The sequence below is a fragment of the Seriola dumerili genome, unplaced genomic scaffold (assembly GCF_002260705.1).
Source record: "Seriola dumerili isolate Sdu_G_001 unplaced genomic scaffold, Sdu_1.0 BDQW01000853.1, whole genome shotgun sequence".
Lineage (NCBI taxonomy): Eukaryota > Metazoa > Chordata > Actinopteri > Carangiformes > Carangidae > Seriola > Seriola dumerili.
In genome coordinates this window covers 1,092,232-1,109,291 of record NW_019175108.1, presented here as the reverse complement: position 1 = coordinate 1,109,291, position 17,060 = coordinate 1,092,232, and the positions used below count along the sequence as shown (strand labels likewise).

At 43.2% G+C, this 17,060-nt stretch overlaps 1 protein-coding gene across 3 annotated transcripts in view; it reads right to left on the bottom strand.

The window, feature by feature from the left end:
* Positions 1-17,060, bottom strand: part of dab2ip (DAB2 interacting protein) — a 90,219-nt gene that overhangs the window by 41,547 nt on the left and 31,612 nt on the right. Inside the window, exon 1 of one of the 3 annotated variants that reach the window (XM_022766427.1) lies at positions 12,863-12,934. The exons of the other annotated variants lie outside the window; for them this stretch is intronic. The gene's annotated coding sequence lies outside the window, so the exon portion shown is untranslated. Of the gene's footprint in view, positions 1-12,862; positions 12,935-17,060 lie in introns of those variants that run through there. 3 annotated transcript variants of the gene reach the window in all.

The window sequence follows — 17,060 nt, the reverse complement described above, 5'->3', positions numbered from 1 at the left end:
GGGCAGCAAGGTGTGAATGCTTTGTTATAGTAGTAGAAGCAGAACCAGCTACCACAGCATCTGTCTGCCCCTGTAGCGTCTTTTAATTTGTGATATGTCTTGAAAAAAAAAAAAAATCAAACGGAAAATATCAAATTAAACAAAAAATATCAATAATAACTTATCAACTATATAAACTCATTGTTCTCTAACTTTAAAACAGTTCAGAATGAGGAGGGATAACCGCTGTAATTGGTGAATGCCGTGTGCAACGACACAGGAAAAATAAAGGGGCTATTGTTCCGCTGCATCAGTGTTACTGATTTACCTCTTACATTTTAGATTTTCATCATTTGAACACCTAGCTCGCCGGTGATGTCGATGCATGAGGTCAAGTTTGAGAACTAGATTCACTGTGCCCTGCCAAGGTTCAATAGAAACTCAGTTAGGGGTAAGCACCGGAGAGAGCGGAGCAGAGTAATGGATTCTGAGTGTGTCTGGACTGCACCCAGTGCGCTTTGTCTCAGCATCCTGTAAAAAGAGTTCATCTGATAGCCTGTCTGGGATCTGATAGAGTCTGAAAACCTCGGGCCCATACAGGCGTCAGAGCACTTAGACTTCTAACACACCGACTTGTTGGCCAGCTGGCTGCACCACAAGGGACTATATTTGTACTGATGGTTCAAGATAGGCTGAATTAATGCAGTGCAACTCCAAATAACAGCGCTTTGAAACTCTGCATCCTCCTGGGTTGCTTGAAAAATATGCATTATTTCACTATAATCACAACGTACAACAACAACAGCATGTTATAGCACATTGTGATGTGCTGTTAATCTTCACATAGGAAATAATACCCTCTTTGTGTTGAGCTTCCACCCACGTTACTGCACAACATGAAAAATTATCCTAATGACCAAAGTTAAGCTTCTGACACAACCTAAAAAAAACAAATACTTTTCTCAAGAGAGGCCTCCAGTTAATGCTAAGAGTTAAGCGACCTGATGTTAAGTCTCCTTGCTAACTGTGTTTACTGTGGATACCGCCCTGTGCAGTGTTTACACATCATTTTGCTTTGCTGTTAGACCAGCATTTACAACAATCAATACCCCTTCCACTTGCAGACTGGCACAGCAATTACTTGTTAATAATGCTCTCTACCAAACAAACACAGGAGGCCAGTGTGCCAATAGGCATGCATACCAACAAGCAGAGCCAGGCAAAGACACGCAGGATGACAAACGAGTGCACTGACAAGTTTTGACGACATCTAGCTCTTCGTCCTTTGGAGGTTACATGAACTTATTGTAAGTTGCTTTAGATATAAGTGTCAGATAGATAAATGATATGTAATGTAAAAACCAGAATAAATAAGTAATGAAACATAATGAATGCAGATGCTTCCCTAAAGCGTATGAGGCTCCACTGAATGGTCTATGGACTATGAAAATGATGTATATCATTAGCCTGAGTTTCCATCCATCCATCCATCCATCCATTAGCTATTATCCTTTGAGGGCCACGGGGGGGCTGGAGCCATAGGCTTAATTTATGCCTCTGTGCCTAATACAAAGCAACCTGATTTAAACTAAAATGGTTAATGTCATACAAATGGATAGCGGGCAGAGTCGAGTTATACCTGACTCAGAAGTTAAAAATCATTTTTATCGTGCAGGAATCATAACACTTTTAGAGTAGTCTTTGAGGATTCTTCTCATCAGTGGGAAATGGATGTTTATCTCAATATGATATCTCCTGAGAATTGCTGCCTGCGACGGTTTGCTAAGACCTGTAGCACAGTGGCTTGACACGTGGAATGTAATAGTGTGCTCAAGGTGAGGCTGCAAAGTTTTCATCATATTTGTCCCTGTAATGTTCTCCTAACAGCTGGCTTGCCACGTGACATCGTGCTCAAACCCGAAAATGCTCCAGCCAGCCAGCAACACCAAGCACTCTGCAAGCACCTGGGCCCCAACTCAAACATCAAAGCGGAAAACATCAGAGTTAACAGCGAAAACACATACTGCGCGCACACGATCGCACGGTAATTGTTCAAGGTTGATTATGAAACACATGCACTGCAGAGACAGGCAACCGGACAAATAAGCCATTATTCATGCATCAAGCCTCACACAATAAAGTGTCCATTATTCCTGCTGCTTTGGCGCTGACTCAGTGGGAAGGACCACAGGCCGTGATGAAACAACTAAGTGTCTGTCACACTGTAGAGTACTCTGTCACGGACTGATCGCTCATTTGATCCAAGCAGATGTGGTTAGTCTTTCTCAGCACTCGCCGTGAATAATGAGGCACTATCAGCTCAGAGAGGAAGTTAAAATCTTACCGCAGTCGGTGTCAGAATTTTTTGCAGATTCATGTCTGTGTTTCGCATGTTATTCAGCATTACAATGGCATTTGGGTTTTCGGCCAAACCCATGAAAATATACGTTTTTGTGCATCAACCTGCCAGCTGTCAATTGTCATATCACTGGAGTGAACAGCTGGGTGATGGGTAGCAGGAGAATATAGACAACAAAACAAACGTCTGGCCCACAGCAAGAGACTGAGAGAGGAGTAGTCAAGAGGAGGCAAGGGAAAGAGACGAGGAGGATCCTGTCAGACGCTACTGGTGCAGAACGGTGGATGTGTGAGCCGAGCCGCTGACATGTGGCTAAAGGCCTTGGAGCCCAAACTCCAATCAGGGCGGGCGAGAAGAAGTCAGAGGAAACCTCGTTCACTGTCGAAGTCAGACACACTGCAGAGGAAGAATGATCTCTGGAGACAAACACAGAGTTTGAGGTTGAAGTGAGCTGGAGGTGCAGCAGCTAATGTGACGGCCCCACTACCATTCCCTTTACCAATAACCCTTAGGAGGAAAATTTCCACACACCACATCTAGCCTGACACTCAATCAAAAGCCCCTCTTTCTGCTTAACTATCTGTGACCTCACTGAGCCCTGATTGGCTGTGCCGTACGGGTATGAAAGCGATAATAATGATAGTGAAAGGGGGGAAAAAAGCGAAAATGTACACTGTCAAGTTGTTGTCAGTCTATATCAAGTGCATTAGTGCTTTGCAGCACCTGCGCTGGTTGATGGCGTCTGCTCTTTAGGCTCTTACACTGCCAGCGGTCTAATGCACACAAGACAAAAGAGAGATTACGCCTGGAAGAGCGAAGAGAGAGATGCTGCCCCAGGCATCGCTGCACCAAATAAGAGGGTATGAAAAAAACTGAAGCTATGGTGTGACCACTTTTGAGCTATAGATGGGAACACACATTAGCTGAAAGTACAGAAGGAATAGCTCCACACAAAGATGGCCTTTCATTTACAGGGAGGAAACAAGCTTTTAAAGACAAGAATGAGAGCAAACACACGCACACCCCTTCCCCTGACGACACGCATGCAGACACACAGGAAAAGGAGGGAGCTAGCTTTAGCATTTAGTATCTCCTAAACGATCAGCTGCACCAGGCCCCTTTTTAGGAGTCTACAGGGATGCCTGACTCAGAGCGCTGGCAGACATACTTCATTGTGGAAAAAGCTGGCTGGTAACTGAGATCAGGTGGTTGGAGAACAACTGTTGGAAGAGCTAACGCAGCCACCGCGCCAGGCTGTCTGATAACACACACACACACACACACACAAACACGCACACACACGCACACAGCTTGATTACAGTGAGAGCGCAGCCTCCCTGCTACGCTGGCAGGTAATTCAGTGTAACACCTGCTAGGACACTCACTGCGGGGGGGCCAATACGGAGCTGCTCTGGAGTGAGCCGGCTGGAGGTTTGGCTCTGAGGTCATGTGCTGAACGACAGAGAACAGAACAGCTGGCTGAGAACCACTGGACACAGACGATCACGCTAGCAGCTGCGGAACACAGCATGCAGATTACCTGTGATGATCTGTGAGGACTGTTTAGTTTTTTAACATCTGCGGCAGTGATTTCATGAGAGAATTATTTCGTGTCGAGCTCTGCAGGATGTGACACACGGGGTACGTCCTTCTTACTCATCTTCTTTCTCTTTCCGGGAGAGTTTTAAGAGCCAAGGGTCATCAGAGCGAATACTGTAGCTTCTACAGTACATGTGTGGGTGTCTGGGTGTTTGTCCACGGCTTTATTCGCAGTAATTAGATCAGGAGTGAGGATATACAAATAAATTGCACATTGCAATGACATAAAAATTATATTGAGGTCAAAGGTTGCTCTAATGAATGACTCTTTAAATAGCAGCTAAGGTCAGGGGGCAAAGGGCAAATGTCACAATAATGCTGAATGGCTTTCTGGGAAACCCACTGATGCAGTGTGACTAGTATATTGATTTTAACAATGCACTTTATGTGACGTGAGAAAAAAAAAAAAAAAAAACAACACCATGATTGAATGTGGCTTTACTAGAATATCTACAGTCTGTTGTTGTCACACAGGCTGGTGAAATACTGTCTCATGACTTCATGACCCAAAGCAGAAATAAGTGATGGAGAACAGTAAATATGATTGTGACTGTTTACACACTGAATCAATGTTTTCTTTGAAATGTACAATAATTCCTCTCATATGAATAATTTACTACGCTGAAATGTCATATACAGTATTTACTAAGCAAGTAGATATAGAAGACCCTGTGTCATGACTAATGGTTTATAAGAGACTGAACTATATTCTAATCATGACCAACTAAAAGGGTTTTCTCAGTTGGGCCAGTAGGTTAAAAGTCTATATGTTTATAATATATTTTCACGGAAAAACCAGCATTATAAAAGAAAATGTTTGTTTAATTTCCACTATTAATAGCTGAGTATGAGGAATGGGGAAGTCATGGGCCAAATATCGATCATTTCATCAACAGGCAAAATGAATTGAACCAAAATCAATATGACGTACTTTACTTTTACTCTATTGATTTGTGTTATAACTACGTGTATTGTGTATTATTTAAAGTTGTGCCACAAAATGCATTTCATAATATATAAGAGCGAAAACGAAGGCTGAACAATATTTGAAAATGTGAAAAATTGAGTAACTGACTGTCACAAGTATAACCAGCGCTACAGTACATTTCTACATTCATCCACGCTGTGAGGAAATTAATCAGCCCTGGGTGAATCAGATACCTGATTTGTATGTGTTTGTGATAATTATAGGTGCTTTTAAAAACCAGCCAACTCAGTCCACTTTGAAACTGCCAACAAATAACCTTGACGGGTCAGGGCTGATTCGCTATTTTAAACAGCACTCACAACAAAAGAAACATCCTTTTACTTTTCACTTTGTGATTGATAGTTACACTCACTTTGTTACACTCACTTTGTGAGTGTAACTATGACCACCACACTCATTAATTCTGCACTAAAAAACCACAGCACAGAGAAGCATGAGGTGGAAGACGGAGGCAACGATAATATAGTTATCACTGGAGTAAGACTGGGGATAGTGAAACCACTGCCCTAATTGGGCCAGTGTCTGCCCAATTAACTGACTTATCATCTGGCTTCAGGCCATCCAGCGATCCTTACTGTTAAACCCTGAAGGGTGGCGAGGTGTCAGAGTGATCGGAGGGACTGTCCTTTACTGATGGTACAGGAGAGAAGCAGGAGAAAGTACCACACTACAAACTGCTATTACTGGTTTTTACTGTGGCTGTTATCACATAATTAAGTCGCAAATACATTTTTACTTCGAATTTAGCATCATTACCCGTTTTATTACTCCTCATTAGTCATTACTGATGCACGCCAAAGTCATGGAAATGGTGTGTTCATCTGTGCTAATGTGTTTAATTCCTGTGTGTGTAGGCGTACATGACACTGTTATATTCATGTATATATATATATGTAAAAAAAAGAACTACCTTGTAACTGAAAATTGAAGAAAATATAAATTAATCACAAGCAAGAGAGCTTTTTCTCTTATGTAACTGTTAAGCACTTAGGGAATTGATAAGAACATGTGTGCAAAGGAGAAGAGGAGATGAGGAAGTGTGTTTTTCACTTCTTGACCTGAATATTCAAACACCCCTGTGGCACTGGACAAAGAAACAGGCTCAACACTCAAGTTCACAAGGAGAAAAAGAGGACAGAGACTTTCCCACCGCGCAACACGGCAAAAATGATCTAGCCTATGATCTCTGCAAACGCTCGTTTTTATCACTTTGTTTCCGACTTTCATTATTGCATTTTTATTGATACCAGATTTTTCCAGGTGAGGCATCTTCAGCTCATAATTGGCTCTAAACTGTAAAACATGCTGTCAATACGGAGATCTTATTTGCACTCCAAAGCCAAGATTTGCCTCTGGCGGTGAATAGTTTTTATGTTCAAGTCTGAACGTATCCTAGTTTTTCTCTCACCACCTTCCTCTCTAACTATTCAGCTGTACTGCACTTTTCCTTGTTTTCAATCAGCCATCCTGACCTTTCTTTACATTTATAAGTCATATAGACAGTACTATATGGCATTTATGTAGCAAAAAATAGTCAGATAAAACCACAATGTACAGTCCTGAGTAAGCCGTGGGTGGATGCAGCGATAGAGGTTTCAATAAACCGCAGCATGCAGCTGTGCTGTAACCATCCGCAGCAGCAGGCATACCCATGAATAAAGTATTAAAACAAAATGACACCTACGATCGACTGAATATGTGAAACATGGTCCAGCAGAATCTCTCCGAGCTGGATCCCCAGAACGCACAGCTTCACTTTGGGTTGCATTCCTCACTAGTGGCTGGATCTCAGTGTTTTCCCGACTATTTTTGAGTCTCTGGGAACTTGGCTGGAGCCTCTGCCCTCAGAGTTACACCACACCACTCCCAAAGGATGTCTGTTGCTACGAACACACCCCTCTCCACATCCCATTTAAAAAGACAGTGCTGTTATTTGGGACAAGCCTGCCCATACTCTGTAGTAACATTTAATTATGATGAAGTAATACATTAACCATATTGTGACATGGACCTATAAAGGTAAGATTTGGGGATATGAATGTGGTGCTTCAACTTGATACAAACTTTATGCAGGCATTTTTAAAAGTAAAATAAATGCTCACTATGCATCGAAGGTACCGTGAGGGATGGTGCTGACTCGTACCATCTCTGCTATTAATGGAGGGACGACAACAAATGAAATCAAAAAAGAAGTTAAACAGGGAGGGAGCTGACAGCCTGTTATGATGTTATTTAGGTGCTACTCACTGAGAAATAAAGCAAAATCTATATTTTTCTAGCTGAAGTCAGTCTCTAGGATACACAGTTGCCCTGTCATCATCAGATCTGTCTCCCTTGCTTTTTCTCACACTGACGTAGACCCCGAGTTGGCAGCCAGGAAGTCAGCCTGCCTCCTCCTCCCTCCCAGTTTCCTTGTAGCAGGAAACAATAGCTCAGCCTTCAGCACCATGCTCGGTGGGAAAATCCTGGGTCCTTGGCCGGAGAGAGGGACTCCAGGAAAAGGGAAAGAGGGGAGAAAAGCACAGAGAAAAAGAAAGAGGGAGAAGGGGGAGAAAATGAGGCCGGCCAGCTTTAGGGAGGAGACGCACTGCCAGATGTATCGTATGGTTGTTTTCACATAGCTGGCGACCCAGTGAGGGAAGACTGATGTCACAGCTGAGATATGCTGTCAAGAGACGCTTCAATACAAACCGATGTTCGAGCTCTAAAAAAAAAAAAAAAAAAAAAAAAAAGCCATAGCCCCAGAAATGCCAGTCATCTCCTGTCAAATACTTGCATGGAAACAGGTCCGGTTTGGCATCGACCAGTTTCAGTATTTCTTATTTAACTGATTCTTAGACGACAGGAGAATATTTCAGCTCGATCATTCGACAGTCCGCAGAAATCACATAGATGTAATTATGTGAAAAGGCTTAAGTGGAACTCTACAGGAGCTGGCGGTAGCCATCTATTTCAACAATGGAAGTCATTGTGAACTGTACAGTGGAAAGGTCTTTGCACCCCATTATAGGTGGACCGGTTCGTCCAGCTCCAAAACAATTTAAGTATCATTTGGGAGGTGAAACTGAAGGAGGTTTTATGTACTTGTTCCCCCTGATGCAATGGATTAGAGTTGCTTGCTCTTATCACAAGTAAACAGACCTGCATGCCTTGCTGTTTTGGAGAATGGCTGGGTAAAGGTTAACTATAAAGCCAAGGCAAAGTCTGGAGACTAAACACTCAAGGGGATTTCCTCATTCCTCTGGTCTGGGTCATGATAATATCATAGCCCATACGGTTGTTTTGAGTGTGACTGTTCTCGCACATAATGTGTTAAAAGGCAAGGCTATTCTATCTATGGAAGTTTGTTTGTGATCACAGTAACGATAGAGGAAAACTGTCCAATCTTCACTATTCATAGGAAAATGCATTTTGAACAATGGTCTTCTGTACTCAGAGTCATGAGACTCTGTGTATATTTGCATTTGTGTGTTCAGAGAGGGTTTCTGTGCACACACACACACACGCAAACAGAAAATGTATTTGTATTCCACGTGATTTTGTGAGAGAAATCCATGTCGAATTGTGCCAAGGAGTGTGTGGGTGGGTTTGTGCGAGGTCATGAGCCAAGTGTGCAGCAACAGACACCAACAGGATAGGTTCATGAGAGAGGGTGGGAGTCTCTCTGCTAAGCGTCTTGTCTGTAGGCAGCCCCTGAGAGGCCGCACCTCTGAGAAGTTATTCCCCTGCTAACCGCTAACCTGTTTAGAAGAGCACCACCTGCTTGCACAGAGGTAAAGAAAAGGAGGAAGGGAGGGAAGCGGAGAAAAATAATCAGCGGACGCATTCCAGGCAAGCTTCCACAAGTCTACATTGCAGAGAAGTGGGTGGCGGATGGAGAGAGGGTGGGACATGTTGGACAAGTAAATGGTGACAGAGGGCAGGGAAGAGGAGGGCAGAGGGAGGAAAGAAAATGAAGAGACTGACAAGACGGAGACAAGAGCAAATTGAACTCACTCCAATGACTCATGCAGTGAGAGAATATGAATATTGCTGCAATAAGGAGGATCGCAAGACCAAGTAGAATAAGTGTTAATTCTACTGCATTGAAACTGGGTTGCTGCAGTTCAGTGTCATCTCTCCGGTGCAGGGACCCAGACAATGTGACAATATATACTGCAAGATGCTAGAAATGCGTCAACCCTGAATATCTCTGGTTGTATTAGGTTGTTGTGGGCGATATTGTATAAATGTAAAGTACCTTCACAAATCAGGTACTTAAAAAACATAAGGCTGGCATTATTCATATATAAACATTTTTCTTATGTCAAAAAAAACCCATGAAAAGACCAAAACCAACAGCGTGTTGCTCCATCTTTCATTAGTGTCTGACTATGTCTATGGCTCTCAGCCCTGAGCCCATTCATTCCTACTGAAGAGAAAAAAACAGATCAAGAACATGTATATTTTTCAAATTCAAAAAAGGTTCAGAAATTTCCAAGAAAGAAAGTGAAATCTCGCTGAAACAGGAAGAAATATTGTATTTATTGGGGACTATTTTCAGCTTTAAATTATAGCGTTTGAAGATTTTATCCCCATCCATACAACCTTACTTCTCTCCTAAATCAACAACAGTCAGTGAGTGAAAGAGGATTGCGCCCCCCCCACCTTTAATGCGTTCTGAAAATCAGTAATCAGCGTAATGTCAGTATCCAGATCTGGTCAGGAAAGTGCCCAATCAATGGGATTTTGTGCTACCGCAGAGCCAGTCAATAGCTGCTTAAGTGCTAAGTTAAAATATCAACCTACTCCAAAGACTACAGGGGAAGTGGGAGGAAATGGAAAGCAACAGAGGGCATTAGAGATCTCTCCCTCCATCACTTTACTCATCCCTCTATCGCTTGCCCTCCATTTTATTTTGTAAAGCACAGAGATGAAGAGATAAGGTAGTGGCACAGTGTTTGTTTGTGAAAAAGAAACATATAGAGATAAAGAGTACGAGAGCAGAGAGACGGAGAGAGACCTATAGGACTGATGCTTGAGAGCTCTCCTCTCCTGTTGTTCCTATTGACTCCGCGCTACAGCCTTCAGGGCACGAGAAAGCGAATGAGTGATTCAATTATTGACAACGCACAACTCTGCCCCATCATGAGCATATGCTCCTCTTTCATCCTCTCCCAAGCAGGGTTGAGGAAATGCAGAATAATGCTGCTGAATGTCATCGACCCAGCGTAATTCGACTTCATCTCGCATTCACAATGGAAAGCTAGATTGAAGTCGACCGTCTAACCTGCAGTTTGCTAACACATATCACCCATTTTAAAGCATTAAAGTCGCTAAATACAAGCTCTTGGAAGTTCGTTGTTTTTGTGTAAGGTCTGGCATTCTCTCTTTGCCTCTAAATCTTTCTCAGATTGATCATTTTGATTAAAACAATGTCCACATTCTCCTAGAAACGTTTGAATCCTGTATAGTTAAATGCAATTGGTGTTTTCATAACTTGATGACACTTCCATTCTCCTGGGATGTTCCTGCTTGTGTGGTCATCACTAAGCACTGTTTGTTATGTGTTCCACTGTGGCTGTTCCTCCCTCCATTTTTCTAAACCGCCAGTGGTTCAGACCTTTTGACCCCCCCCACCCCCCCACCCCCAGTCGAGTGGCCCCTGGGTGCGGCATTGCAAGGCCCCGCCCCTCCCTCCCTCTACATGTGTCTGATCAAATGCTCTGCTCCACTTCATCAGCTCTCAGCAAATCAATGGACATCACAGAGATGATCTTTGACAGAGTAATTACACAGAGACAGACCACTCAGAGAATGACATGAAGAGATGGGAAGGAGAAGCGCAAAAGATACTGTACAGAGCTCAGCGCTGCATTTATTCTCGCCTTTCCCTGCCACACAGATCTAATCAAGAAAATGACTATGATATATATTTAACATCACAATACATCAGTGCTTAATGTCATTAAATGGATTTTCGACATCGCACAAGTTGAGTCCAAGAGCAGGAATTAAGAGCAACAACCTGGAAGGTGAACATTGCATAAGAGATTTAGTCACCCAGAATAAACTAGTACACAAAACACTGGAGCATAAACAACTGAAAACTGTCGTGTCTCCTATGCTTTGTCATTTCAGTCATCTTATTTGTTTCCCCATTTCTCATGCGGCTTGTCTCATCTCCATCACACATTCGCTCTAACCATCTCTCCCTCTTGCTCCTCTCGCATGTTTAAGACTGTGAAAATGACTAACAGCTCTATTTCTCACCTTGCCGTCCCTCGCCTGGGCTACTGGTTAGCAAGCTTTATCCTAAAATAGGATTGTAGCAACATACTAAAACACACATGCTCAAAACATATGCATATCTACATTCAGTGTGTGCGTGCATGTGTGTGTGTGTGTGTGTGTGTGTGTGTGTGTGTGCATATATTAATGTGCATAGAAACATTTTCTCACGCATGCAAGCGGATACAGTACCCCAGGCTGGGAGACAACAAGGAATCACACTGTTACTGCACACAAACACAGGCTGACACAAATGCTTATAGCATAATATGTAGAAGTCAAGCGTGGTTTTACTCTGGAGGGCTCAACAGCAAGCTTACAATGAAGAAGACCACCAGCTGAGCTCTCACACTGAAGCATATCTGCATACTGCAGTAAACAAGAGGACAAAACCATCAAACTATCATTTATGTGTTTGCTAAACCAAAGATGGCTTTCTCCCGTGAAGCCACCTCTGAGAAGAATAAATGTTTGGTTGGACGCTGTTCTCCAGTGGAAATGTTTAACTAAACTCTTCCCCCATGATGAGGCAGGGAAGAGTTTTGTGACTCTGTGCTTCAGTGTTTTATTTGTCTTCTCAGTAAGACAAATTTAAACGGAATAACTCAACTAACCGGAATAACTTAATTATAGTATGTGCTGCTGCGGACTAATTTCATGCATGTCGGTAGCATGGACGGTGGGTTTTACACCCACGTGATTTTTGTTGCCACTGTCAAACTGTGTATGATGCGTTAACTGGACCGCGGATGTTTGTGACAATATCAAATCATCGTCAGTAAATAAATCTGGGATAGCTGACATGATCATGTGTTCTGACTGACTGAAAACCATCTCGTAAGATTATTTCAAATCTCATATAAAAATAGAAGGGTGTCAAAGATTACAAATACTGGACAAGATGATGACCGATGACCAAGAGTTGTTTTGTGCAGATATTAAAATGTGTCTACATCCAAATGAGCTGTTGATGTCCGAGACCCTCAAACTCTCTGTCCTTGGACCACACACTTCTCCTTAAACTGCTAATTGACTCCAACATATGACTTGGACCGAGCTTGCCAGCAAAAATCAGCGGCTGACCTCACAGCGTGGCCCAGTCATCTGATTTGTGTTAGCTGGCTGCCCTCTGTCACACAGGCCAGCTTTGTGTGATGTTGCTACATTTAGAATATGGTCAACACTCACAATCAAAACCCGTTCTCTGCATTGTCATCTCTGGTGTTTTATCACACGTAATAAATGAACTACTCTGAATGAAAGCCCTTTGGGAGTTAAAAGCAATTATGGAATAATGACTGAGTATCCTGAATGTACGCAGGATGGTGTGGTGTGTGTGTGTGTGTGTGTCTGTGTGTGTGCGTGCATGCGTGCGTGCGTGCATGTGTGTGTGTGTGTGTGTGCGTGCGCTCAGCAGAGCAACCTCCCTTGCATTGTCACTGATAGAGAGAAGCAAAGAGAGAAGAGGACAGCACAGCTGGAGTACAAACAGCACACAGAGGCAGAGGAGTGTAAACAGTCTCAATGAAGCATCCTCTACACGCAGGGTCCACATTTCTATTCCTGGCTACATGTTCACATAAAAAATGATCTCCCACTGCATGAACCCAAGCAAACCGACGCACAAAGGACGGTGAGTGACACGTGAAAAGCAGGATAACACTCACCAGGCATTGTCAGAATTCCACAGAACAATCAAAGGCGGGCGGAGAGAGGAGCTGAGGCTGACCCAGAACAAGAGGGGAGGAAAAAAAAGGGAAAAAAAAAAGAAAAGCAGGGATGGATAAGGGCAGAGGCGATTTCAAAGCTCCATTTTTCCCCCTTGCTGCCGTTGCACACTGCTGCTCGCTTATTCTCTTCCTCACTTGTGGTTCTCTTCCTCCTTCGCTCCCTGACTCCTTCTCTCTTTCCTCCTGCTGCTGCTTTAAGGCAAGGGGTGGAGAATAAGCGCTACAATGCTCTCTCTCTCTTGCTGCTCCCTCTCCTCCTTTCTTTCTCCCACCCTCTCTTGCTCACCCTGTACAGAGCATGCCCTACTTCCTGGGTTGCCTCTGACACGGGACACACTCTCTTCTCTCCTCTGTTTGCTTTCTTTCACTCCACATGAATGAATTTAAGGGTAAACGGAAACCTGACTGATTTAGGAATGATGAAGATTTGTCCCCTTCTCTCCTCCGCTGTCTCTCCCCCCTCTTACTAACTCCGGCTAAGCCCTCTCCCTTTCACTGTCCGTGATTGACTGCACCTCCCATCTCTGTTTCCTTGCGCAGGGAGGAGCCTGCATATGGTGTGCGGGGGATCACATGTATGTGTGTGTGTGTGGTGCAGCCTAGCTTGGCCCTGCCCCCCCCCCGGTGCAGCTCCAGTGGGAGTGTGTGTGTGCTCTTTGTCCTGTCAATTCTGGTGCGAGGTGTGCTGCTTTTCCTGTCAGCCACTACTGCTGCTTCTGTTGCCACCGGACTGGGTGCATGTGTCGCCAACCAGCGCAGAGTGAGGACTTGGTTCAGCTGGGAGACTAGGACTCACGCTGGGGCTCAGACAGAAAAAACACTGCACATATGAGGCTGGAGCTCAGCTTTGGCAAAGTGACTTGGCCGGTGGGGCCAGCCAAAGGGTTGATAGTAGTAAGACTGGAATGTGAGTGGGAGAGTTTTGCCATGCTCAATTTGAGCCAGGATTGGTGGACTGGCAGAGGAGATAGGGGTGAGTTTGAGGTTATTTCTAGAGCTCACTGACTGGCAGAGCTGGCACAAGGGGATAAAGGGCCGGGCAGGACAAACCGATAAGGCAGGGCAGCTGTGGAGGGCTGGTTCACAAGAGTCACAGTCTCTAATCTGCACTCCCTGCACGTCTGCAATGATGTCATCAAATATGACATCACCCTCACCCCTCATTCTCCTGGACACACACACACACACACACACACACACACACAGAGAGGTTACACCCACATTGTTAGGTTTAAGTAATAATATCTCAGTGGCTTGTTGCTGGCCACCTGTTTCCTCCTGAAACTGACAAATAAAAACAGTTGTACCTTAAATATTTCCAGTGACAATGATTCTCATTTTACTCTATTTTAGTCAAAATCTGTTAATATCCCCATTTCAATCAGCTAGAAGTCATTGTTGGCACTGAATATATGTGTATACAGTAAATATCTGACTAATACAGCTTTATACAGTAGATAATTACAATGATTACAGGTTCATTAAAACCTGTCTCCTCACCGTGTATGGAAATTAAACTACTTCACTGTAACAGCATTTGTACTGACTTTAGTAGCTGCAGACAACAATTTTAATTTAATCTCAGCCTGTTGTGGGTTATTGATTAATTATTTATTGTTATAGTGAGTGTGATGTCAGGTGCAATCCAGTGCAATTGCTCTGCAATCAAAGGTGGGGGGGGGTTACCCCATTTATCCATGATAAATTCTGAGACCATAGCTTGTGGTGCTGCTGTTTTATGTTGCATCGGCCTTCTTTGATTAGTTTCCTCCAGAATAAACACACATTTGAAGCAAACAGAGAGCAAATGTGTGACTTTACGGAGGTGATAGAACGTGACTCCATTAATTTATCAGTGCTTGTAAAACACTGTTGCGCGAGCTCAGACCTGCTGTGGTTAATACATTTACCAACAAAACCAAGTTGTATCAGTATAGATTGCAGCAAAAAAAAAAAAGTCATTTCATATTTGCATTACATTTTCTTCTTATCTGTCTGACTAAAAGCTGGACTGATGTATGCACACAAGATTGACACACAGTATGTGATTAAAAAGAGTCCAAAAAGAAAAAGACAAATCCCTCCCTGCAGAATTGAACTGTATGAAGGTTTTCATACAGCATTCTTTTTACTGAGCTGCTTATTATTCTGATGCAAACCCTGCTCACTACTCTCACTGTTAATGGAAGCACGGCCCTAACTGTAATGATAGCAGGCTACGTGTGGCTGCTTTTGAAGATCAACCTTTTTTTCTGTCTTAATTGAGCTTAATGAAGGTTTTTATCAGGAATGCTTCACCATTCATGCCTCTTGGCTCCTGTCCATTCATGTATTTCACTGTTTTCCTCTATCATCCTATCAGTTCAGAATCTAAGAAGCAACTCCTTTCTGGTTCACTTAATCCAATTAGGTAAGCCTAAAGCTACCACTCCTCTCACTTCCCACACATGAGCCAATCACTAATCACCATCCCTTTTATCAGTCCAATTAGCTGCACCTGTAACACGCTGCTTCCAGCTCCTACGGCTGATGCCAACATTCAATCACCGCCTTCCCCACCGCCACCACCTCCAGCATAGAGACTCCATCTAGAATCAATGGGATGATGCTCAGGTGGGGTTATGTTGCCAATAATCTAAATAATTTTATCAACACTGCTCTGTATCCATGAACTAGTCTCCTCATTTAACCATCATAATACACATGCAAATTAGTGTCAGGAAAATATGTCTGCTCTACGACATCAGCTTTGATGAACAGTCCTTTGTCAAGGTGAAAACAGTTGCAGCAAAATGTGTGAATACAGTAACTAAAGCTGTTTGTAATTTAAGCTGTCGATGAAATTAAGTGTGAGGTGTTTTATATCCAAGCTGCGGCCTTCAAATATATATAAAAATCTGCAGCTCAGCCTTTAAAACTTGTGTCATAAGCACTATTTAAAAAGTGCAACGTATTTTTAAGCAACGACAAGCTCAAAACTCTGAATGTATCATTTGAAAGATGCCGCCGTTTCTGACAGAACAGACAAGAGTGCAGTCTGATTGCGGCGAGCTCTTTGAGAGGGTTTGTTAAAGCACAATGAAAAGCTGAACGTCTGACCCAGACACAATCCAGCTCACAATGACAGCACTCAGAGAACATAGCCCTTTTTTTTTTTTTTAAAGGGATACTGAGATCTGTCTGGCGCCATCTCATCTCTCCTTCACTTCAGTGTTTGTCCCTTCATTTACAAATCTCCATGTAATCAGCATGCAATACAGTGCAATGACAGCTATCACTAAAGAATGCAACAACGGGCATCAGACTGTAGGTATCCGTCTAATAGATTGTGACTGATTCTAGTCAATGGCAAAAAAAGAAAGAAAAAAGAAATGCTATTTTACAATGGTTCTCTTGTAAACGGGAATGAGAGTGACAGCAGGGCATGCTGTGAACTGAAATGTACCTTTGACTTTAGTGGCAACCCATCGTTGTGCTCAGAGGAGGAGTTGGTAGCAGGCAGAGAGGTAAACAGACAGCTCGACACCTTGGTACTGAAATGTTTGTTTCTAACTAGGTCAGGCTGCACCAGCCGAGCTGTGCTGCTGTTACGCTACATATGCCAGTCTCTCTCTTCTCTCTAATTCAGTCTGAGCCATATCAGATAAATATTACAGCGATAGTATTTTATTAACAGAGAATAAAAATTGGTATTTATCAAAAGGAATGAAAAATAACAACAACAGTGTCCATATTATTAAATGCTAGTTGAATGTGAGTGGCTCTGCTATATAGATGAGGCTCAGAGGAGATTATCCCTGCCTGTGCTCCCTTTCTGTCAATGCATTTACTTACTTTACTAATAAAGATACTGGTTACACTGGCCGGGCCTTAGTCCAGACGCACCCGCACACCATGACAGTCTGACCTTGATGAGGCAGCGTCTGGAGGAGGCAGAGTAAGTGGTGGATAATGAAGTGCACCAGGAACCCATCAAGCCTCATCACCGCTGAGTCAAAGTCTGAGGCGTTCTATCACACCAAGGTTTCTTAATACGCTCTATAATATAACACTTCCGGAGTAGAAATCTAAAATAGAAGTAACAGTAGTAAAGGTTTAATGAAACGTGCAAAGTTGTTGATGTGGTCAAAGAGAC